Source organism: Rhinolophus ferrumequinum, chromosome X (genome assembly GCF_004115265.2).
Source record: "Rhinolophus ferrumequinum isolate MPI-CBG mRhiFer1 chromosome X, mRhiFer1_v1.p, whole genome shotgun sequence".
NCBI classification, from domain to species: domain Eukaryota; kingdom Metazoa; phylum Chordata; class Mammalia; order Chiroptera; family Rhinolophidae; genus Rhinolophus; species Rhinolophus ferrumequinum.
This window is the reverse complement of record NC_046284.1, coordinates 113,687,859-113,703,438: the sequence shown is the minus strand read 5'-3', so window position 1 is coordinate 113,703,438 and position 15,580 is coordinate 113,687,859. Positions and strand designations below refer to the sequence as shown.

The following is a 15,580-nucleotide window of genomic DNA, read 5'->3' as shown; positions in this document are numbered from 1 at the left end:
GTGCCTGTGTTCTGGGAGGTCTGGAATGGTTAGCTTCGGTAAGTGGTTAGGTTCACAGGGCTTTGGTTTTATATCAGCAGGAATGGTGCGTGTCTGGTTTCTGCAGGTGAGTAGATGAGGAGTGTTTTCAAAACCTGAGGTGCCTGAAAATGATTATGGGAATACCTGGAGTCATTCAGGGAAATTTCTAGACGGCTGCTAGCTTCCAGGCAGCAAATATAAATAAAAGAAAAACATGAAAGCATGTGGGAAATACTACATCCCTAGGGCTTATTAATGGGGGAATTTATTATCTCACAAAATAAAAAAGTCCCGCGGAAGTGTGTTTTTATGGCAGATCAGGTAAATGGCTTGACAAGCCATGTAGAACCCAGGTCCTTTCCATGTTTTTGCTCTGCCACTTTTAGAAGCTTGTTATTCCTCAGACTTGTGTCTCCCTGACCACAAGGTGGCTTTAGTGCTTCCAACTACTTTATTCTTAACAAGGTGGGAAAAGCTATTTTCTCTCATGTGTCCATTTTATTTTTTTAAGATTTTAAAAAATTGAAATAAACCATCTTAAAGCGAACAGCCCAGTGGCAGTACATTCACAGTGAGGTACAACCACCACCTCTGTCTAGTTCAAAACGTGTTCATCATCCCAGAAATTCAGTGAGGTTTAATTGAGCAATCGTTACCCATTCCTCCTTCCCCCAGTCCCAGGCAACTACTAATCTGCTTTCTATCAATATAGATTTGCCCATTCTGGACATTTTATATAAATGGAATCATATAATATGTCACCTTTTGTGTCAGGTTTCTTTCACTTAGCATCATGTTTTCAAGGTTCATCTACATTGTAGCATGTAGCAGTATTTCCTTCCTTTTTATGGCTGTATAATATTCCTTTGTCCAAACCACAATTTGTTTAGTCATTCAGTGGTGGACATTTGGGTTGTTTCCACTTTTGGGTTATTATCAATAATGCTGATATGAATATTTGTGTACAAGTTTTTGTGGGCACAAATATTTGTATTGGAGGGGAACCTAGGACTAAAATTGCTGGGTGATGATAATTCTGTTTAACTTTTTGAGGAACTGCCAAACTCTTCCACAGCAGCTGTACCATTTTACATTCCCACCAGCAATATATCAGGGTTTCAATTTCTCCATATCCTCACCAACACTTATTTTCCTTGTTTTGGGAAAATCTAGTGGGTGTGAAGTGGTTCCTTGTGGTTTTGAGTTACATTTCCCTAATGATTAATTATGTTGGACATCTTTTTATGTGCTTGTTGGCTGTTTCGTGTCTATTTTTAAGCTTCCCTCTAGAACTCAGAAGATGGTCACACTTTATTTCTTTGGGCTAAGGAGAAATTCTTCCCCCTTCCCTACATGTTTTCTGTGGAGCTTTCATATCTGGTGCTCTTGATACGGTTGCAGATGTAAAATAAATGCCAAGTGAATGAATAGCCACAAAAAAAAGCCCTTGTTCACCCATCTTTCCTATTATTCTTTGCTAATAGAAACCCAGTTTGGTTCAGGTAATGGGTAACCATGTGATTCTGAGAAGGCTAACCCATTTAGACACTGGTTGGCTTAGTATATAAATAATCCAAAGATGAAGTCAGGGAGGAAAAGTAACGTTAATAACAGGGCCTATTTAGCTTTATACTTTTTGAAAAAAATGAAAAGTACTATCATGCCTTTTGACCTAATAATTGTACTTTGGAGACTATATCATAAGCAGATAATTAAAATGAGAGAAAAAGTTGTGTGGAGATGATCATAGGCTAGGAAGCTAAATTTGTATAAACCCATTCCTTTTGCCAGTGATTGGTTTAGGGTGGACATGTGACCAGTTTGGGCCAATGGGATGTCAAAAGAGGTCTGCTAAGGAAACTTCTGGGAAAGGTTTCTTCTCGTGTCAAAAATAGACAATTTTGGTTATTAGTGTGTGGGGATGTGATAGTTGGAACTGCTTCAGACACCTTGTGACCAGGAAGACACAAGCCTGAGGACAAATCCAACATGCTGAGGATAGCGAGCAAAAAGATGGAAGAACGTGGATCCTAGATGGAGTCATTGACCCATTAATTAGCCTTCTTTGAAACCATACTGCTTTTGAACTTCTTATTATATGAGACCAGAAATCTCCAAACATTTAAGCCAGTTTGACTCACTTGCAGTCAAAAGTTTCCTGAGACACACAGCATGAACTAGAGAGCTCTTCTCTCTCTAGTTTTCATCCAGAAATTTAAGACTTAGGATATAACAGCTGGCTTCCTGATTTCCAGCTAAGTTTTCACTTGTTCACATAATTGTCAAGATGTGGTGGCTTTAAAATGTGTCAACTTGGCTAAGCTGGTACTATATTTCCCAGAGTTCCCCTCCCTGTATGATTCTAGTTAGAGTCAGCCACAGGAGAAATTTATAACAGAATTGGAAGGTGGAAATGAAACAGTAGCCATGTTGGCTGTCAGGAGGTCAGTGTAGGTCAGGCCATGTTACCGCTTGTGCACCTTTTCATGGCTGGTGCACCTTGTTTCTGGAGCAACAGCCAGGCTTGTAGTTCCACATATTGCAGGATCACTTCCTTCAGCTTCTCTAAATCCTAGGCCAGGTGTCAGTGTGGCTTCATGGCAAGAGCACCAACTTCTGTAGGTCGCCCAAAGCAGCAAGGTTGGAGGCTTGGAGAGGGGAAAGGCCAATGCCCATTCCAGCTTGTTCCTCGCAGGTGTCAGTTACTCCTGTTCTCACCTTCCTCATGCCTACCCGGCTATAGGCTCTGCACCAGATGCAGAAGAAACAGCCCAACTGAGACTGTTTTACCAGCTCCCATAATTGCTTAAGGTTAAATCTCTATAATAAATTCCTATTCTGTGTCATTCCTAGTAGTTCTGTTTCTCTGACTGAGCCCTGTCTGATCCACAGAGTCAAGTTTTCCTGACCCCAGGGTTTAGCTTTAGCTTTTACATCCGATTCATAGTAGAGAAAGAAGTTTAAATTAATAGAGGTGAGCTCTTTAATGTAGACTCACTTATTCTCTCTGACTTAAGACAAGAAATCATGCTTTCGGTATTCCATAGGAACACATCTCTAGACTGGATGTGGATGGTGGGCCATTAGTTTGCAACCTCTGAGCTGGGTGTTTTAGAATCCATCACTTATCTAGATATTTATGAGTATTTAGATGACTTGCTGAATTTATCCATTTTTATGTGAATTTGGGGCCTTATTGTCCCAAGAAACGTTATACTGCCTAATCTCCAACCTTACTGTATTCATTATCTGTCTCCATCAAAATGCTGTGTAACAAACCACAGTGAAACTCAGTGGCTTCAAATATTAAGTATAAATTTAATGTGTCTGCAGGTTGGCAATTTAAGCTGGCCTCAGCTGGGCAGTATATCTGGTCTTGCCTGGGCTCACTCACATATCTGGCGATTAGCTGACTATCAGCTGGTTCAAGATAGCCTTGGCTAAAGTGAGTGGGGCGACTTGGCTCTGCTCCACTTGTCTTTCATCCACTAGCATCCATCCTGAGCATGTTCTTGTGGTCATGGCAGAGGACAGGACGAAGCAAATCCAACCATGAAAGCTCTTTTCAAGCCTCTACTTGTATAATGTTCTCCTGTATCCTGTTGACCTAAAGTAAGCCACATGGCTGAGCCCCAAGTTAAAGCAGAAGAACACTTAAAAATTACATGGCAAACGGGGGTGTGGATACAGGGAAAGGTTAAGAATTGGGCAATTTTTGCAATCTATTACAATTACCAACAACACTCTCTCCTTAGAGGTGATAAGAACCCATGTCAGCTGCTGCTACTTCTAGAACCATTTCATTTCCAATATCTAGATTTCTCATGGCTTTTAATTACCATGTTCATGAATGATGCAAATTCTTCATTGTCAACCCATTGTGTTCAAGCCTTGAGCTCAGCACTCCTTCTTATTAGGGTAAGTAATTGCCTTATAAAGCTGAAGCTTTGTGCAATGAGCTTGCCCTTCTCTTTTCTTCTCAGCTGTCTTATGAAAACAAACAAGTAAGGGATAGCAAAAACAAAAACCCCAGGAGTGAAGAGTTGCTGAACAATGACAAATAGACAAATATATACTGTTTGAGAATAAACTGAGTGGTGGCCAAGATTGCCCATATCCATCAGAAGTGGTGAAAAGCAGGTCAACTTTAAGCCAGTTGCATATATTACTACTTATTTTTAATTGCACTTGTTTATAGAGTAATTTTAAAGCATATTTGTAGGCTGGAAAAAACCCAAGTTTTAGGTTCTTGAAATTTTTGGTAGTTTTTCTACAAGAGGCATATGTTCCTTAGCAATTTTTCTAAGAGATGCTCATGTGTTCACTAAAGGTGCCCACTACATATTTGTCTTAGTTTGAGTTCCCCCAGAAGCTAGCCCTGAGGGAAGTAGTGCAAGTGGCTTATTTGAAAGTAAAGGAAATGCCAGTGGGGAAGTGGGGAAGTGAGACAGGATGGGAAAGCAGCCAATAAAGGGTACGTTATTGAGCCAGTTAGCTCTGTAGGTAACTGGAGAGCATAATCTTGTAATGGAACTCTGGGAAATAGCGTGGAACATGCTTTTCAGAGTTACTCCACCCAAGAGGGGGGGAGGAAGCTGGGATATTTATACACCGATCAATTCTCAGCCGTCACTAGTTGAGGGCAGTTCCTCTGGGGGCATTAATTCTCTGACACTTCTGGCCTGACAAATGGACAGGCAAAGTAGGCTTCAGCACTCAGAGAAGTCCATCAGGCAAATGCAGGTGCCAGCTGTCAGAAGTTGGGCCAGCACCTGAAGTGGTAAGGGGGAGAGCATAAGGGCAGACCATGAACAAGGCCTACTCTGAGTCCCTTGGATATGCTCTGATACAAACTATAGATATTCAAACAGTTCTTTGCTGTAGTGAAGAAAGTTCACCTCCTTTACTAGAGTGAAAGCAACAAATTGTTAACTTTTTATTAGAGAATAAAATTAAACAAAATCAATAATTTCTTAGTGTTATTAAGGTATAATTGATGAACAGTCTGCACATATGTAAAGTGTACAATTTGATGAATTTGACATACGAGTATGCATACGTATCAATGAATCTTGCCTGCAGCAATGACTGCTGTGGTGTTCTAAGGGTGATTTTTTAATTTATCTCATTCTTTCTATATATGTTACTTGAAATTCTTCTGTAAGGACTATTTGTTTCTTATTCCCCATTTATTTATATCAGTATGGACTCATGGATATTTAGTTTATTCTTTGGATTATAAATTCAGTGCTATCATTGTGTATTTTATTGCTCAAATTGTTTCACTTTTGGCAATTGGAAACTCCTTCAGGTTGACTCTGGTGTCCTTTTGACATCCTTTTTTTAAAAGAGCATCTCCATCCATTTTTTTTTAATTGAGTATTTTATGCATTTATAAGGAGTTGTGGATGCCTCTATTGGTTAGCATTAGGCTTGGCTGCATGTAACAACAAACTGTAAGTAACAGTGTCTTAAACAAGACTGAATTTTATTTTTCTTTCTTGATATACCATGCTCATGGATCAGAAGGCTCAAACATGTTACGTTGTCAATGCTTCTTAAATTACCTATAGATTCAAAGCAATCCTAGTGAAAATCCAATCCTAGAATCCTTTTTTGTAGAACTGACAGGCTGACTCTAAAATTTATATGGAAAATTAAAGAAACCGAAATAGCCAAGATAATTTTGAAAACAAAAAGGTCAAAGTTGGAGGACTCTCACTATCTGATTAGAAGATTTACTATAAAGCTACAGTAATCAAGACAGCATGGCATTGGCATAAAAATAGACATACAGATCATCGGAACAAAATATAGTCTAGAAATAATCCACTACATATATGGCCAATTAATTTTTTAAAATGATGCCAAGGTAATTCAATATAGAAAGAGGATAATCTTTCAATAAATAGTGCCAGAACAACTAGATAACCATATGTGAAAAAAAGTGGCAGTTGTACTTGGTTTACTCTTTGGATCTCAAGAAAATATGTTTCTCTTTCATTAAAAAACCAATACTTCTGATGTACATAAGCCCCTCGTGAAGGGAGTTACATACATAAACCATGTCTTAAGATTGAGGGCAGAGGCATTAGTGAAATGCTAGGCTTAAACTTTCATACATGTACATTTACTTCCCACATCATAGAACACATTATTTCCTATATCCAGAACAGAATTAACCAACTCTTCTATATGAGTTCTGACAATTAAGTTCGTGAACTTGTTGCAATGATGTTGCTAACCTTTTTTGATATCAGAGGGATTATTCATTACGAATTTGTATCAACTGGACAGTTAACCAAGTTTACTATTTGGAAGGGCTGAAAAGGCTGCATGAAAAAGTTAGACGACCTGAACTTTTCACCAACAATTCATGGCTCTTACATCACGACAATGCACCAGCTCACATGACACTGTCTGGGAGGGTGTTTGTAGCCAGTCAACAAATAACTGTATTGGAACACCCTCCCTACTCACCTGATCTGGCCCCCAATGACTTCCTCTTTACCTGAAGATAAGGAAATATTGAAAGGAAGACATTTTGATGACATTCAGGATATCGAGGTTAATATGACGACAGCTCTGATGGCCATTCCAGAAAGAAACTTCCAAAATTGCTTTGAAGGGTGGACTAGGCACTGGCGTCAGTGCATAGCTTCCCAAAGGGAGTACTTCGAAGGTGACTGTAGTGATATTGAGCAATGAGGTATGTAGCACTTTTTCTAGGATGAGTTCGCGAACTTAATTGTCCGACCTTGTACTTCATTCCTTAATGTAGTGATCAGGAAATGGTCATCATTCATGATTAACATCATCAGTAAATTAGAGTTTACCTATTAAAGACAAAATTTAACTGAGCAAGACACAGTAGCAGTAGTCAACAGAAAATTACCAACACTTCAAAAAAAAAAAAAAAACACTTATAAAGTTTACCAAGTATCTTAACAATGATTCTCCCACATATCTTCCTCACAATCTACCATTTTTCAGAACCAAGAACTTACAGGAGTTGAATAAATTTTGACCAGAAAGATACTGAGGCAAAAGCACTTTTCCATCCCAAAATGATGTCATCCAATGAGAAAAATGTGATCTCAAACTGCTCTGAAGGAAATACCTAGTTTTCTGGAGGAAAATCTTTGGAATGAAAGTGATTTTCCATTATAGCTTTCCCTGTTGTAAAATGTTCCCCTCAGAGAGGGAAGAATTAATCATTTCTCTTTTAAAAAAAAAAAAAAAGGCCTAGTCTTTTGACCTTGAGTTTCTGCTGTCTGGAGAATGATTTGCTGGCTGCTTCCCAGAGAGATTGAGGCTGTCTTGAGTGTGCTAGATCTTATATCGTTGTTGCCTTTCATACCAAATATTCATATATAACTGACAAAAAGCTAAAAATGGCTCCTTATCTTAGACCAGATAATGTGGAGCAAACTCTTCCATTTGTTAGGAGGGAGAGAAGGGAAGAGGTGATGGCACAAATAACTGGTAGATATATTTGAGGTCCAGGTTTTAAAAGGGTGTGATCAAAACAATATGTATCGTATCAGTCAGCTATTGCCACAATAATGTTGCATAATAAACCAGCCCCAAATTCAGTGGCTTGGATCATTTGTTCTTGTTCACACACCTGTGAGTTGGCTGACGTTTGATGTAGACCAAGCTTGGGTGAATTTAGTTCTAGGTTGAGTCCAGGCTGGCTCCGTGTCTTTCTTTTCCTTCTTGGACCAGCAGGCGAGCTGCACATGTTCTTCAATGGGGATAGCAGAAGCACAAAAGCGGTGAGTGGAAACATCAATTGCTTTACGGTCTAAGCTCAGAACTGGCACCCTTGTTTTGTCCACATTCCACTTGGCCAAAGAAAGGCATATGGCTAAGCCACATTATCAGTGGAACCGGGAAGTGTACTCCACCTCTAGATGGAAGAACTGCAAGGGCAGAGGGCACAGGTAAAGAGAGAGTGGATAATTAGAAACAATGCAATCCTCCATAGCTATATATTGACTGAGAAGCAATAATAGTTATCTTTACTTCCACACCATTAGCTACTCCATTGGACTTCTTCCCAAGATTGTAGGCACCCGTTTATGGGAATAATGTCATTAGGGAAGTTGGAGCAAGAACCTCCAAAAAGCCTCTCCTGCATGAAAGCAACAAGAACACTGGCAGAAATGGTCAAAATTAACTTTTTCAGAACTCTGGAAATTAGCCAAAAGCTTACAATAATCCAGGGAGCTACATAGGAGCAACAGTTTTATATATTTGATTTTAAGTTGGTATTAACCCAAACTAGATGATAAATTAAGATATTAATTTTAATCCTCAGGGCAATCCCTAAGAAAATAAAAATATAGTAAAATACAGAAAAAGAGAATTAAAGTGGTACACTAAATATATCTATTTAGCATAAAAGAAGGCAATAATGGAAGATTATAGGAACAAAAAAGACATAATACATGTAGAAAACAAATCGTAAACGGTAACTATAAATCCTATATTATTAAATATAAACAGATTAAATCATCAAAAGGCAGAGATTGGCAGAATGAATATAAAAAAAAAGATCCACAATATGCTATCTACAGGAAACCCACTTTATTTTTTAAATTATTTTTTATTAAATTCATTGGGGTGACATTAGTTAATAAAATTATATAGGTTTTAGGTGTACAATTCTGTAATACATCATCTATATATTGCATTGTGTATTCATCATCCAAAGTCAAATCTCCTTCTGTCACCATATATTTGACCCCCTTCTACTTCCCCCCTCCCCCTTTACCTTCTGGTAACCACTGAACTGTTGTCTGTGTCTATAAGTATTTGTTTGTTTTGTTCATTTGTTGGTTTCAGTTTTACATCCCACATATGAGTGAAGTCATATGGTTCTCCACTTTTCTGTCTGACTTATTTAACGTAGGATGATAATCTCAAGATCCATCCGTGTTGTCACAAATGGCAGAATTTCATCTTTACTTATGGCTGAGTAATATTCCATTGTATATATGTACCAGAGACACACTTTAGATTCAAAGACACAAATGGGTTGAAAGTAAAAAGACAGAAAAAGGTATCATGAAAACATAATTAAAAAGACCTAGAGTGGCTATACTAATATCAGACAAAATAGACTTTACGGTAAAAATTATTACTACATAGGACATTTTATAATGATTAAATGGTCAATTCATCAGGAAGATAGAACAGTTATAAGCATATGTGCACCTAACAGCAGAGTTCCAAAATACATGAAGCAAAAGCTGACAAAATTGAAGGGATAAATAGATAAAAATTTATAGGATGCTGCTAAAGCAGTGCTTACAGAGAATTTTATAGGTGTACATGCCTACATTAAAAAGAAGAAAGATTTCAAAGCAATAATTTGACCTTCTACCTTAAGAAATTAGAAAAAGAAAATCTAACTAAATCCAAAGCAAGCAGAAGGAAAGAAATGAAAAAGATTAGAGTGGAAATTAATGAAATACAAAATAGAAAACAATAAAGAAATATCAATGGGCCTTTGAAAAGATCAATAAAATTGACCAACCTTTAACTAGATTGAGCAAGAAAGAAGAGAAGACTCAAATTACTAAAGTGAGTAATGAATATGGAGACATTACTACTGACCTTACAGAAATAACAATGATTAGAAGACAATAATATGAACAATTGTATGCCAACAAATTCGATAATCTAGATGACATAGACAAATTTCCAGAAAGACATGAGTACTGAAACTGAGTCAAGAAGAAATAGAAAATCTGAATACAGGCAAAGACATTGAATCAGTAATCAAAAAACTGCCCAAAAATAAATCCCAGGACCAGATGACTTCATTGGAGAAATCTACCAAATGTTTAAGGAAGAATTAACACCAAGACTTCACAAGCTCTTCCAAAAAATAGAGAGGAGGGAACATTTATCAACTCATTCCATGTGGCTAGTATTACCTGATACTGAAACAGACATTAGAAGAAAAAACTGCAGACCAATATCCATAACAATTGTTGATGCATAAATCCTTATGAAAGCAATAGCAAACAAAATCCACATGTACTATGACCAAATGATATTTGTCTTATGTAAGATTGTTTCAATGTATGAGAATCAATGTGATACATCATATTAATGAAGGACAAAACCCTATGATCACCTCAATAGACAAAGAAAAAGCATTTGACAAAATCCAACACATTTTCATTATAAAAAAAAAAATCAACAAACTAGGAATGGAAGGGAACTTCTTTAACTTAATAAAGGATACCTATGAAAAACCCACAGCTAACATCATAGTTAGGACTGAAGGCTTTCTCCCTAAGAATCAGAACAAAACAAGGATGTGCCCTTATTGCTATTTCTATTTCATATATAACTGGATGTTCTACCCAGGGTAGTCAGACAAGTAAAAGAAAGAAAAGGCATACAGATTGGAAAGGAAAAAGTAAAACTATCTCTATTTGCAGGTGACATGGTCTTATATATAGAAAATTCTGAGGAATTCACACACACGTACACGTACACACACGGAGACACAATTTGAGCTAATCAGCAAATTTAGCAAGGTTGCAGGACACACAAGCAATATTAAAATTTAGTTGTATTTCTATATACTAAGCAATGAAGAATCTGAAAATGAAATTTAAAAAGCAATTCCATTTATAAAAGAAACAAAAAGCATAAAACACTTAGGAGAGTTGGGAATGCGTAGTGGACGGAGGAGCCTATTCAACGGAGTACGGGGCCGGCTAGGAGCAGGTGAATGAGCTAAAAGAGAAGGGCAATAAGGCCCTGAGTGCTGGCAACATCGACGATGCGTTACAGTGCTACTCTGAAGCAATTAAGTTAGATCCCCAGAACCATGTCCTCTACAGCAATCGCTCAGCAGCCTACGCCAAGAAAGGAGACTACCAGAAGGTTTATGAGGATGGTTGCAAAACGGTTGACTTAAAGCCTGACTGGGGCAAGGGCTATTCGCGAAAAGCAGCAGCTCTTGAGTTCTTAAACCGATTTGAAGAAGCCAAGCAAACCTATGAGGAGGGTCTAAAACATGAAGCAAATAATCCTTAGCTCAAAGAGGGTTTACAGAATATGGCGGCACAATTGGCAGAGAGGAAATTCATGAACACTTTCAACACGCCCAATCTGTACCAGGAGTTGGAGAGTGATCCCAGGAAAAGGACGCTGCTGAGTGATCCTGCCTACCGGGAACTGATAGAACAACTACGAAATAAGCCATCTGACTTGGGCACGAAACTGCAAGATCCCCGGGTCATGACTACTCTCAGTGTCCTCCTTGGAGTCGATCTGGGCAGTATGGATGATGAGGAGGAAGTTGCAAACCACCACCACCTCCTCCTCCCAAAAAGGAGACCAAGCCAGAGCCAATGGAAGGGGATCTTCCAGAGAATAAGAAACAGGCACTGAAAGAAAAAGAGTTGGGGAATGATGCCTACACGAAGAGACTTTGACACAGCTTTGAAGCACTACAACAGAGCCAAGGACCTGGACCCCACTAACATGACTTACCTGACCAATCAAGCAGCTGTGTACTTCGAAAAGGGCGACTACAGTAAATGCCGGGAGCTTTGTGAGAAGGCCATTGAAGTGGGGCGAGAAAACCGGGAAGACTATCGACAGATTGCCAAGGCTTACGCTCGAATTGGCAATTCCTACTTCAAAGAAGAAAAGTACAAGGATGCCATCCATTTCTACAACAAGTGTCTGGCAGAGCACCGAACGCCAGATGTGCTCAAGAAATGCCAACAGGCAGAGAAAATCCTGAAGGAACAAAAGCTGCTGGCTTACATAAACCCCGACCTGGCTTTGGAGGAGAAGAACAAAGGCAATGAATGTTTTCAGAAAGGGGACTATACCCAGGCCATGAAGCATTATACCGAAGCCATCAAACAGAACCCAAGAAATTCCCAACTGTACAGCAACTGAGCTGCCTGCTACATCAAACTCCTGGAGTTTCAGCTGGCACTCAAGGACTGTGAGGAATGTATCCAGCTAGAGCCAACCTTCATCAGGGGTTATACACAGAAAGCAGCTGCCCTAGAAGTGATGGAGGACTACACAAAAGCTATGGATGTCTACCGGAAGGGACTAGAGCTGGACTCCAACTGTAAAGAGGCCCCAGATGGTTACCAACACTGACACGACAGCCCCGAAGATGTGCAGCAATGGGCCAGGGCCGATCCTGAGGTGTAGCAGATCATGAGCGACCCGGCCATGCAGCTCATCCTGGAACAGATGCAGAAGGACCCCCAGGCACTGAGAGAACACTTAAAGAATCCAGTAATAGCGCAGAAGATCCAGAAGCTGATGGATGTGGGTCTCATCGCAATTCGGTGATGATGACTTGCTCATCATCTGCCTTCCTTTTGTCCTCATGTGGAAAGAGGAGCTGGGACTGAGGCAAGCAGAAGGGAGAGAAGGGGGAAAAGCAAACAACTTAATCCCCATATATTTATACAGACCTGTGTGGAAGATACAGAGACTTGTACCTGCATTACTCTACAGCCGCTGCCTCTGGGCCCGCCCAGCACATGCATGGTCGCTTCAGCTGCCCTTGAGTTACGTCTCCGTCCCGTCCCGTGCCCCCAGTTGCTGTCTCAGCTGCTCTCCCCTAGTTGGTTATTTTTTATTTGGGGCAGTGGGCATGTATGGGGAGGGGAGGGTGTTCTTCCCAGCCTCATGTCCCAATTGTCTTCACATTGGTAACTCCACATCCTCTTCTCCAATTAAACAAGCCAGATGGGCGTGGTTATAAAAACAAAACAACAACAACCAAAAAAAAACCCACTTAGGAATAAATTGGACAAAAGTTGTGCAAGACTTGTATCCTGAAAGCTACAAAACATCAGTGGAAGAAATTAAAGAAGACCTAAATAAATGGAAGGGTGTCTCTTGTTCACGGATTAAAAGAGAAGATGCCAGTCCTCCCCAAATTGATCTTTAGATTCACTGTAACCCCTATTAAGAAATCCCAGCTGCTTGTTTTTTTGCATAAATTGAGAAGCATTTCCTAAAATTCATATGGAAACTCGAAGTACCCAGAATAGCTAAAACAATGTTGAAAAAGAAAAACAAAGTTGAAAGAATTACACTTTGCAATTTCAAAATTACTACAAAGCAACAGTAATCAAGACAGTGTGGCACTGCCATAAGAATAGACATATAAGTCAATGGAATTGAACTGAGATTCCAGAAATAAGCCCTTATATTTATGGTCCATTGATTTTCTACAAGGATGCCAAGAAAATTCAATAAGGTACAAATAGCCTTCCCAATAAATGTAGCTGGGATAACTAGATATCCATATGTAAAAGAATGAAGTTGGATTACTACCTCATGTCATATGCAAACTTTAACTTAAAAATGGACCAATGACCTAAATGCAAAAGTTAAACTGTAAAACTCTTAGGAGAAAGTGTACATGTAAATTTTCATAACCTGAATTAGGAAATAATTTCTTAGCTATGACAGCAAAAACACAAGTGATGAAAGAAAAAAATAAATCATATTTCACCAAATTAAAAACTTTGTGCTTCAAAGTGTACTATCAAGAAAGTGAAAAGACAACTCATGGAATTGGATAAAATGTTGATAAATCATATATCCAGTAATGGACTAGTATCCAGAATATGTAAAGAGCTTTTACAACTCAACAATAAAAATCAAATAACCCAATTTTTAAAATGGATGAAATCTTCGAATAGATTTATCTCCAGAGAAGATACACAAATGGCCAACAAGCATTTGAAAAAATTTTCAACACAAGTAGTCATTAGAAAATGCAAGTCAAAACCACGATGAGATACCACTTCATACACACTAGCATGGTAATATAAACAAAACAAAACAAAACAAAAACAAAAACAGAAAATAACAAGTTTGGGCAATGATGTGGAGAAATTGGAACCTCATACGTTTCTGTTAAGATTGTAAAATGGTACATCATCTGGTTGCATTTTTATATCTCAATACAAATTAAATAATCAAAGTAAGTGCCTTCTATTTTCCTCTTTAAAACTTTTCCTTGTCTCCATCCTGTTGGCTTGGGTGTGGATTCCTTATTCAGATGACCACCAAGGTGGGTGGTTTGGCAGATAGTACAAATTGGCCCACCCAGTTCCATTCCAAAACCTCTATAGCATGCCTTACTGCATGCTGGGGGCTGGAAAGCTAAATTCACTTCTCATTTTCTCTTACAGCTTGGTTTCCATATGTGTCCCAGGTTTTTCCCTGATAATACCTCCCTGAGAGATTTGCAAAGTGGAAATGTAGTGGATGCCATGCTTCCCGTGGCACATACAGTTATAGAGTTTTGTTTCCCTGCAGCAGCAGTTACAGTGGTCCCGTGTGAAGCTCTAGCTTTATGGGTGTTGAGAGGCAGATTGTGGGGCTTTCATTTTGTTGCTATGGCCTGGGTTGAGGCTGTATGGTACTTGAGCAGGCGTCAACAAACTTCTTCTGTAAAAGGCCAGATGGTAAATATTTTGGCTTTGTGGGCAATGTGGTCTTTGTTGCAACTCCTCAACTCTGTCATTGTAGCATGAAAACAGGCATATATGATATATAAGTGAATGAACATAGCTGGTTTCCAATAAAACTTTATTTACAAATATTTGGCCCACGGGCCGCAGTTTGCTGACCTCCTGTCCTAGATCCATAATCATGCTGGTGGTAGTTTTCTGATGGTTTATTAACTTTTTCATTGCATCAGAGTCAGATTTCCTTCATTGGGTCAGTTCTGTGGTGTATTTTAAAGAGCTGATTATCTTTTAGTAGTTGCTTTAGGGATTGCAGAATGCATACTTAACGTTTCACAGTCTATTTAGAATCAGTATTTTCCTACCTCAGTGAAAATGTAGAAAGCTCACTGCCATATAGATCCCATTACTCTCCCCCCTTTATGCTATAGTTGACTTATACAGTACATCTACATCTATTGAGAAACCCATCATACAATATTATATGTTTTGCTTTCGACCTTCACACATGCTTTAAAGAACTATACCTAAATTTTTGCTATTTCTGTCCCTACTTAATTTGTGTTCTTTCCTCTAGCTTCTTGAACATATAGAATATAATTACAGTAACTTTTAATGACTTTGTCTACTAATTCAATCATTTCTGTCATTCTAGGCTAGTTTCAGTTGATTGATATTCCTTGTTCTTTGCTTTTCTGGTATTTTTTAAATTAAATTCCAGACATTGTGAATTTTACCTTGTTGGGTGTTGGATATTTTTGCATTCCTCTAAATAGTTTCTCCTTTTTCTGGGATGTTGTTCGATTACTTAGAAACAGTTGATTCTTTTGGGTCTTGTTTTTAAGATTTGTTAGGCAGGACTAGAGCCTAGTTTAGGGATCATTATTTCCAACTGTTGAGGCAAAATGCTTCTGAGCACTCTGCCTGATTGCCTCATAAGGTTTTCCAATCTGGTTGGTGTGAACGGGCACTGCATCTTGCCTTGTGTGAGCTCCAGGCATTCTTCTCTCTGATGTTCTCTCCAGGTACTCTTCACTCTCTTGAAAATATCCTCAAGTTCGTGGCCT

General features: G+C 38.7%; 1 pseudogene; it reads left to right on the top strand.

Moving 5' to 3' along the window:
- The first annotated feature begins 7,937 nt into the window (after window positions 1-7,937).
- LOC117020321 (stress-induced-phosphoprotein 1-like) lies at window positions 7,938-12,372 on the top strand (annotated as a pseudogene).
- Window positions 12,373-15,580: the final 3,208 nt, after the last annotated feature.